The sequence below is a fragment of the Balaenoptera physalus genome (genome assembly GCF_965194825.1).
Source record: "Balaenoptera physalus genome assembly, chromosome: 10".
Lineage (NCBI taxonomy): Eukaryota > Metazoa > Chordata > Mammalia > Artiodactyla > Balaenopteridae > Balaenoptera > Balaenoptera physalus.
Genome location: NC_138889.1, coordinates 103,824,380 through 103,833,690, shown reverse-complemented (window position 1 = coordinate 103,833,690; position 9,311 = coordinate 103,824,380).

Below are 9,311 nucleotides of genomic sequence, written 5' to 3'. Positions count from 1 at the left end.
GCTCCTCCGTGGACCCTGGGCTTGCGTCAGGGCGTGTGTGTGAGAGCTCAGTGTGGATGGCGTGATCTCTGTGTCGACGTTGCTGAAATAAACCCCGGGCTGCTGAGGAAGAGGAGGGGTGCCTGGCATTCTGCAAAGCAGATGGGGGAGGCCAGCGACTGACCAGGGAAAGGCTCAGCCTCTCTGGGGCCTGGGCTCAGGTCCCTCACTCCAGGGTAGACGGAGCCCAGACCCAGGCTCCTTGGGGCTTCTCGCAATCCGGGCCATGCCAGGGGTGAAGTGGTTCGGGGACATGACAGTAGCCGAATGTGAAGAGTTGGAGGGTAAGGGTCTGAGCCAAGCCTCCCAGCTGCCCACCCCCATCTCCACATCCCCTCCCCCAGCAGCTGGGGGCCCTCTAGGGCTGGGGGCTGGGGGTCTCCCTCCCTGGGCCCGTGAAGTTTTCTCAGCAGCTACCCAACCGCATCCACTCAGCTCCCAGCATCCAACACTCCCCAGTCTCCGCTAATACGGGGCCGGGAGGGTGTTGGGGTGCTTGAATCCATTCCCTGAGGAAAGGATCAAGGCCTGGGATCAAGCCCTGTTACAGGTGTGATTGGGGAGGCGCACCCACCACCTCATACAGGATTCGGAGGCGCCTCCTCCCCTCCCCAGAGGTGACATGGAGGCCTCAGACAGCCCCTCCCGGCCCTGCACCTTCCTACTCCCCCCACTCCCCCTACCCTTCCCAACCCGCCCACTCTCACATCCATCCTTCCCATCCTGTGACTGGAAATCCCAGACTTTTCATTCCTCCCTTCAATTGTTCATCCAGCAAACCTTTGCCCCATGCTAAGCACCAGAGATGCAGAGATGGAGACACGTGGTCCCCACTCTGCTTACACTCCGAGGACCCTCTGGATAATTTTTCTCTTAAAGACTCGGTGTTGGGAATTTCCTGGCGGTCCAGTGGTTAGGACTCCATGCTTTCACTGTTCTATCCCTGGTCAGGGAACTAAGATCCTGAAAACCTCGTGGTGTAGCCAAAAAAAAAAAAGACCCTGTGTTTAGGAAGCTTTTATTGGTCACACTAGTGGTGTGTATTAAGTGGCCCTTCATGACCCTGTTACCACACTCAGTTTACATAACTGCAGCCGGGAAGGGAGAAGGGGTTTTTATTGAGCACCTATCCAAGCTGGGGGGCGTGGCCTCTTCCCAACCACCATGGGAAGTGGGTGGAGTTTTCCATTTCACAGACGAGGAGACTGAGGCTCAGAAAGTAAGGTACTTGGCCTCAGGAGGTTAAAACTAAGATTTGAACCCACATGTCTCTCACTCCATAACCCTTGCCACTACCCTCCACCCTCACTTACTAAAAGCAAAGAAAGCAAACAAAAAATTTGGCTTTTTATTTGATCTCAGAGTCTTCGTTACAGACAAGGGTATGGTTTTTACTCTTTTCTGTTAGTTTTTGGAAAACTGAAAGCAGCTCAGGACCTCGGGTGGCTGCCGGCCCCCGTCCCAGTGGGAGCGACACTCCTAAAGCGTCCATTCCCTCTCCAGCCGCTGTCCTATTGGCGCCCCCTCTGCCTCCTCAAGCCCCGCCCCCTGCCGCCCCCACCCCCACCGGTGAGCCCTCCTTCCACCCCTCCCAGGCCTCCAGGCCCACTGTCCCCGCTCAGACCCCAGATCCCTGGCGGGAGTTTCCTGTCCCCAGGGCCTGTACTTTCCATGACACAAGAGGAAGTCGGCTGCGCCGGGGGCTGGGTTTTCCAGGCCACCTGGCCGGGGTGGAGGCCAAGGGTGGGGGTGGGGAGGGGGTTAGCACCCCCTCAGGGCCGTGTCAGTACCTCGTCGGCCTCCGCGGGAGAGGCGCCTGCCTGCGCTGCCCGGGCCCACACCAGGTAACCACGGGGGTTGCGTGTGTCTGCCACTCAGTCATCCAGCGCTGCCTCGGCCCCTCTGGGCTCCCTGACTCCCCAGCGCCCGCAGGATTTGCCCTCTCTGCCAGGGCAAAGGGGCCACAGGGGACGCATGGAGAAGGGGAAGGAGCTGAGGGTTGGGAGGGAGGGAGGGGCAGCTGGAGGAGATGAAGGGTGCGGTGAAATGTGACTGGTGCCTAGTAGGTGCTCAGTGTTTGTTGAATGAATGGATGAATCCGTGGGGTGGTTCCCAAAGACCCGGGATGGCCCGGTGGCCAGAGGAGGTGCCTCTGCTCTGCAATGGGCGGGAAGAGCCCTGCACATATTTGCTTGTTGAATGACTCAGTGACCTAAATCCTCGCAAACCTGTACTTGGAAGCCTGGAGGGGGTTGGGGCACGGGGGTGGGGAGCAGGCTTGGCAGCAGCTCTCCTCTACCTCCCACCTCAGGAAGTGCACCCCTCCCCCAGCTTTGCTCCAGCTCAATCAGATCATTAGTGGGGGGCCGGGAGGGGGAAAAGGAGGGGCATAAGGTCTGATTCTGGATCTGGGTGGGCAGCTGAGGGGCATGCAGATGTGGTGGAGGGGTCCCACCTCTGCCCTATATGGCCACTCAGAGCCTCAGCTGACTTATCTGCAAACCATGGGGTTGGATGATCCCAAGACCAGTTCTCTTGTTCTAGGACACCCCCCTTCCAAGGCTGCGCCATCGCCATCTGAGTTGAAGGTGGGGGATTTGTCTGCTCTGGGACCTGGAGGGTTTGACTCTTTCTCTTGAGTGAGTAGACGTCAAGTGCCAGGGCTTTGGGGGAAGGGCCGAGCGCAGAGAATCAGAGGTTGCCCTGGGTAGGGGCATGCTGGCTCTGTAAGGTGGCTCAGTGTGTGCACTTTCCTGGAACCCCGGGTGGCCGTACAGCCTGCAGGGACAGGTCCGGGCACCCTCCCCCCACCTTTCCCAGCCCCTCCCAGGAGCCGGGTTTTGCTATCTGATGACACTGGTCTCACATCCCTGTGGTGAAACCTTGAGTCAAGGACTCGAGCAAGTTACCTAAACTCATCTGTGAAATGGGACAGTTTGAAGGTGAAGCATGTTAACCTGTGTAAAGAGCTTAGCATAGTCCTGGCTCCTGGTAAGGGCTCTGGGAACCAGAGTTGTTATGATGATCATTTCAGGGTGAGGAGTATAGGGTTTGGGGGCCCGGATGCCGACTTTCCATTTTGACTAGTTGGGTGACCTTGGGCAAGTCATTTCCCCTTTCTGAGACTGATTATCTTCTTTCTCTAAGATGGGGGTAGGGAATGAGCCCTGCATCTCAGGGCTTCTGGAAGGTTCCATTATAATGACATGAAGGGCTTGTAAACTCTAGTGCACTTGCTCCCTTGGGCAAGTGTGAGGCTGGTTAGCTCAGACCCCGTCCACTTAAGCCTCCCGGGGCCTATTCATATTTCCTCATGGGGACCATGTGCCTGGAGGCCCAGCAGATGCCCTTGAATGAACTGAACTGCCCTTTTCACTCCCACCCCCACCGGGCCTGCTGCTGGCCTCCCCATGGTGGGTGTGCAAGAAACATCCCACAGCCCATGGCTCGTGTGCGAATCACACATCTCGAGGACTCAGCCTTCACAGTTTCTCTTCTGTTGCTCCTGTAAGTAAGATTGGACTTGTTCGACCACAGGGCACAAGTTTTGATTGAGAAAATGAGGCCACCTAGTAGACAGAGTAGGACAAGTGTTAACTGAGCCCATTTTTCAGATGAAGTAACTGAGGATCAGAGAGGTTAGGTGAATTTCCCAAGGCGCACAGCTAACCAACAGTGAGGTTTCGACTGAGCCCCCAGGTCTCCTGGCCTGTGGGCGACCCTTTCCCAGCATGGCCTCTCTCTCTTATATCAGGCTGGTGCTTCCCCTACCCTTTGAGGATTTTTGCTGTGTTATAATAGAGATGATGGGGGCCTAGGAGGTGGATAGACCCAGCTGTGTGTCCTCGGCCGAAGCCTTCTCTCTCAGAGCCTCAGATCCCTTCTGTAAAACGGGCAGAGCAGAATCTCTCTGGAGGGATGTTGCTGGCCGAGTACCCCTGCGGGAAAGGCGCATAGTGGGTCGTCAGCGTAGTAAGCTTCATGGTACCAGGGTCTCCAGCCCGATAGGACAACATTCAGCATTTCTAAAGTCCCAGCACTTCTTGGAAGTGCTTCTGTTTCTTTCCTTTGTTCTCCAACCCAAGCCTTCTCTCCCAGCACCGGCACACAGCTCTTTCTTGAACAAATGAATGAATGAATGACAGGGAGGCTTTGAGCATGGGCACATGAAATGGACTGACCAGCACCCCCCCCACCCCCTGCCAAGAGCTGAGCTTCCAATCTAGTGGGGAGACCACCCGACAGGCAGCTGGGACAGTGCATAAGAAGGGCTAAGCTTGCAGGAGGAGATGTGTCCAATCCAACCCCTGAGAAAGTCAAGGAAATCTTCCTGGAGGGGGTGACAGGCTGAGACCTGAAGAATGAGTAGGAGTTTGCCGCTTTGGTGATAGGATTGGTTTTCCAGGCTGAGGGCAAAGGCTTCTGGGTCCTGTTTGTACAATAACCATGTTACTATAGGTGAGAAGGGTCTAGAAGTTGGGGGAGCTGGGTGTCAGTCCTGTCTCAGCCCTTTACTGGCTCTGTGCCTGGGGTTGAGTGTCTCCCCACTGAGATGGTCCCTGAGATTCCTCATTCTGGCTTAGGATATTATTTAAAGAATACCATTCACCAGAACCTGAAAAATCGACATAGCCTTGTTTAGAAGGACAAAATGGCAAAAGTCGCATTTTCTTTAAAAAAGCTCCTACTCAGTGTTACTTTTAGAGAGCTCTCCTATATTCCCCAGGATGCAAGTCAATATACGTAAGGGTGTTAGGCCACCGAGGGATAATGAAAAATGGAAAGACAGGGCAAAAGGCAGATCAGTTTCACCCCAACTTTACTCTGGTATATGATACAGTCGAGAGAGAGGACGCAGATCACAGTGTACCGACTCGGAGAGATGGCTGTTCTGCTTAGTGAAAAAACAACATTTCAGGACAATTTGTATATTGCAATCTTTTTTTCATAAAATAAAAATATGAGTGAATTGAATAGCCAGATAAAATGTTTCTACATTAACAGAAGAAGGTTTTGCTGAATATTCATCAAAATAATGATAATAGATGAATTATGGGGGACAAGCTTTGGTTGAGGTGGAAGAGTGAGGTTGGGTTGGGCTTTTGTTTTTATTTTATGCACCTCTGTATTTACTTTTTTTTGCAAAGAATGTATATTATGAATTTATGATAAGTTTAAAAATAACGTAAAAGGGATCTGCAGAAAATCTTTTAAAGAAAAAAGTCCCATGTATTTATTTGTATAATTATATATGACATATTTTTATTATATGACTTTCCTTAATAATAAAAAAACATGTTTATTGAAAATAATCAAATATAATAGAGTATAAAGAAAAGTAAAACCACCCACAATCTTACCATACAGCATGACCACCGTTAACATATTAGGGCATATATTTTTATTCATTTTCTATTTATAATTATAATAATTATACTTTCAAAATTAGTATCATATATGATATATATTTTATATATATGTAAAAGATATGTATATGTCTATATATAAGATATATAAAGACATATACATATACATATATACACAGAAATATATATATATACATATATTTGTAACCTGCTTTTTCTCTTAAAATATATCTTGGGTGTCTTCCCATGTCATAGACTTATATAACATGGTTTTTAAATGGCTGTGCCATAGCTAATATATAAAAGTCCTGATGTTTGTTTAACTAATTCCTATTAGTGGACATTTGTGTTGTTTACTTTCTCTCTCCTTTTTTTGTTATTAAAAATAACTCTGTGATAAGTATTTTTGCACACACACCTTTTTTCATATCTTTATTTCCTTTAAGTAGAATTATTCGAATCAATGGCTATGGCCATTCTAAATACCAAAAGCCCTTTTAGAAAATGGAATTAGTGCTCCCCACCCCAGCCTAGTTCTAGTAAATCTGAGTGCTGACTGGCTGAATTTACTTAAAAAGGAACACAACCCAAATGGTTTATATCCGCTTTCAGGGTCAGGGTTTTTTTTATTCTGTGAGTGGGCACTCCAGGTCAGTGAGGGAGGGGCCCAGGCACACCTCGGAGGGCAAATTCGAGATAATACTAAGACACATTTCTGATGATTGACTGAGTGTCCAGGGCTCTCCTATGATGGCTTGCGTTTGTCTAGTGATCTGGACCCATCGGTGGGAGGTTCTGAAGAGTTGAGGCCACTGGTCCTGTTTTAGAGATGAGGAGACAAGTCCTGAGAGATGCGGGGATGGGCCCAGGTGCAGTTAGCCTCCGATGGGTGGAAGAGGCAGGTTAGCAGAGGCATCTGGAGACAGATCAGCTCTGGCCTGGAGTGGAGGGTAGGAAGGTGTAGCCCAGAGCCTCCACCCGGTCCAGACCCACATGGAGCCCTCCCCTGGATGTGCATCCCAGCAGGTCCCCAAACTTCAGAACGTGTTCCTTGTCCTTAATTCCTTAAGCTCTGTTGAGGGCAGGGCCATGTTGGTTTGACCCTATGAGATGGTCTGGAAGCAAGTATTTATTGGCTCTGTATGTGGTGCTAATGGTGATGGTGATGATGATGGTTTGAAGGTGATGAAGATGATGTTGGTGATGATGATGGTGTTAATGATTTCCACTTACCAAGGGCCTGCACAGTGCTAAGGGTTCTGAGTACTCATTATCTTGTTTTTTTTTAACTTGAGTATGCCACCATCACTGATATGGAGGATGATTTGAGGTGGTTTACCGATGAACATCTTTATCTCAATAGCTATGTGTTTGTTTTAATTTATATTAATTTAATATTTTAGAAAACAAATAATTAGCACACCAAACCCATGATTTATGAGAGTGATGTAAAATGTTATTTTTAGATTATTTAAACTGCTGAGTTGATTTAAGGGAAAAATATGAATAGTTAGCACTTGGATAAGGTAAATATCAGGAAGGTGGAATTTAATGTATTTATTATTATTATTATTATTATTATTTTGGCCACACCATGAGGCAGGCGGGATCTTAGTTCCCCAACTAGGGATCGAACCTGTGCCCCCTGCAGTGGAAACATGGAGTCTTAACCACTGGATCACCAGGGAAGTCCCAAGAAGGTGGAATTTAAATAGTTGACATTTGGGACCATTAGAGACAGAGACCATTATTATCCCTATTTTTCAGAGGAGAGAGTGGAAGCTGAGAGTTTCATTAGCCTGAGATCACGATACACAAGTGGTGGAGCTCGGACTTGAACTCAGATGCCTAATTTACAAAACGTTCTATTTAAATATAGGACACACCCAGAATAGTGCAGAGATACATGCATAGCTTCAGCGACTTCACAAACTGAACACACCCATGTCACCAGCACCCAGATCAAGAAACACAACCTGACCAGCACCCAGAAGGCCCCCTCCTGTGCTTCCGTTTTCACCCACCCCTCCCCACCCAGGTATCCACCATCCTGACTTCTGTCATCATAGATTGGTTTTGTCTGTTCTTGAGCTTTATCTAAATGGTATCACACAGTTTGTACTTTTCTGTGTCTGGCTTTTTTCACTCAACATTATGCTTGGGAGATCCATCATGTTACCATGTACAGCAGGAGTTTGTTCTTTGTTGCCGTATAGGGTTCCATTGTGTGATGGTAACACAATCTATTCATCCATTCTACAGTGAAAAAAAGTACAAAGTCCACTTTTTTTTACCCTGAAGCTCTGCTGCCACCCACAGATACCTGCACATAAAAGAGTAGACAGGACTTTCTCTAAAGAGCTAGAGACCAAGGAGGGGTGTGAAACACACAAACCCACAATTACAGAGGCAGGTGCTTTCCTAATCGCAGAGCAGCCTTGAGGTGGCCTGGGTGGTCAGTGGTTTGGACAGTCTTACCGCTTCTCCTGCAGTATTGCACTTTATAAAGCACTTTTTCCTGCAGCATCTCACAGCCCCATTGGGTGGCCGGGGGCTTGTCCCCATGCTCTAAATGAGGAAACCAATGCTAAGGGAAGTGACTCCAACACCACAGGGTGAAAAAGAAACAGAATCAGGATCTGAACTCGGCTCTTCTGATACTAAATCCTTGACTATTTGTACCTCCTTCCGGTTGCCTGGTAAATCCAGGAGGCTAGCCAGGCCGTGGAGACCCTCAATAGCCTGGGGATTCCAGCTGCCTTCTGAGAAAGAGTTAAAGCCAAAACAAGTCCCTGGCTTTTTGGAGTGAGACGCTGCCTTCCTTTGAGCCTCAACTTTATTTCATTTGAAAAACAGGGGGAGGGTCCCTGCCCCCCTCCACGGGAGGACTGTGGTCGCAGAGCGATGATCAATAACAGTTTCTGGCTGTCACTCCTCACAGAGTTGAACTTTCATGTTCATTGTTGCAGCCGATCTCATAACCACCCCAAGGAGGAAGGCAGCACAGGTGACCTTTGCCCCATTTTTCGGGGAGGTGAAGTGACGCGCCCATAGTCACTTGGCGGGTTAGGGAACCAACAGGGACCCAGGGCTCCTGACTCAGCCCAAGAGAATAACCCCCTCCTTGCTGCACTGGGCCTGTCCACCAGGGGAGGCCTGCTTGTAGGCCTAGAGCACGCACTGGGGCCTTGGGGCCTGAAACACAGGAACATGAAGGCCCAGAGATGTTAGGGGGCTTTGCCAGGAACCATGGCAAGAAAGGTCAGGCCGGGTGGGAACCCATGGCTCCCGCATCCACTGTCTGCAGGACAGGCCTGGGTGGGGAGGCTGGGGGATGAGGGTCACTGAGAACCTCAAGACAGACTGATTCTAGGGCAGCCTCCCTGGCGGGGACATGGTGGGGACATGGTGGGGAGAGGGGCTTCTAGAGCCCCTTCTTATCATCTGGAAAGCTCGGCCACTCTGCCACTCACCAGCTGAGTGACCTCTGTAAAATGGGAATGATAACAGCTCCTGCCTCATTAGACTGACAATTAAATGAGGCAAAGCAGGCAGATCTGAGAACAGTGCCTGGCATGGAGGACCCCTACCCCCAACTCTGCCGATGAAGGAGAGGCACAGGATGCCTGTGGCCCTGGGGAAGGGTCAACCAACACATTCCCCTCCCCAGTATTCCAGAAGGGAAGGTGTCTGTGAGACACTGGATCCAACTGTAGAACCAGCATGTAAACTGTGATGTTCCCTTGAGTCTGTGACAAGGTCGCTCTGCCAGGTTTTCACAAGCAGGAAAGTAAATTGTGTCCCCATGGCCTGTAAGCCACGCCCTACTTGCGCAGGTAGAGGGACGGGGCCGCGGGGAAGCAGCTGGCCTGGGCTGTGTGTGTCTGTGGGGGCCGGGTCCTGCCT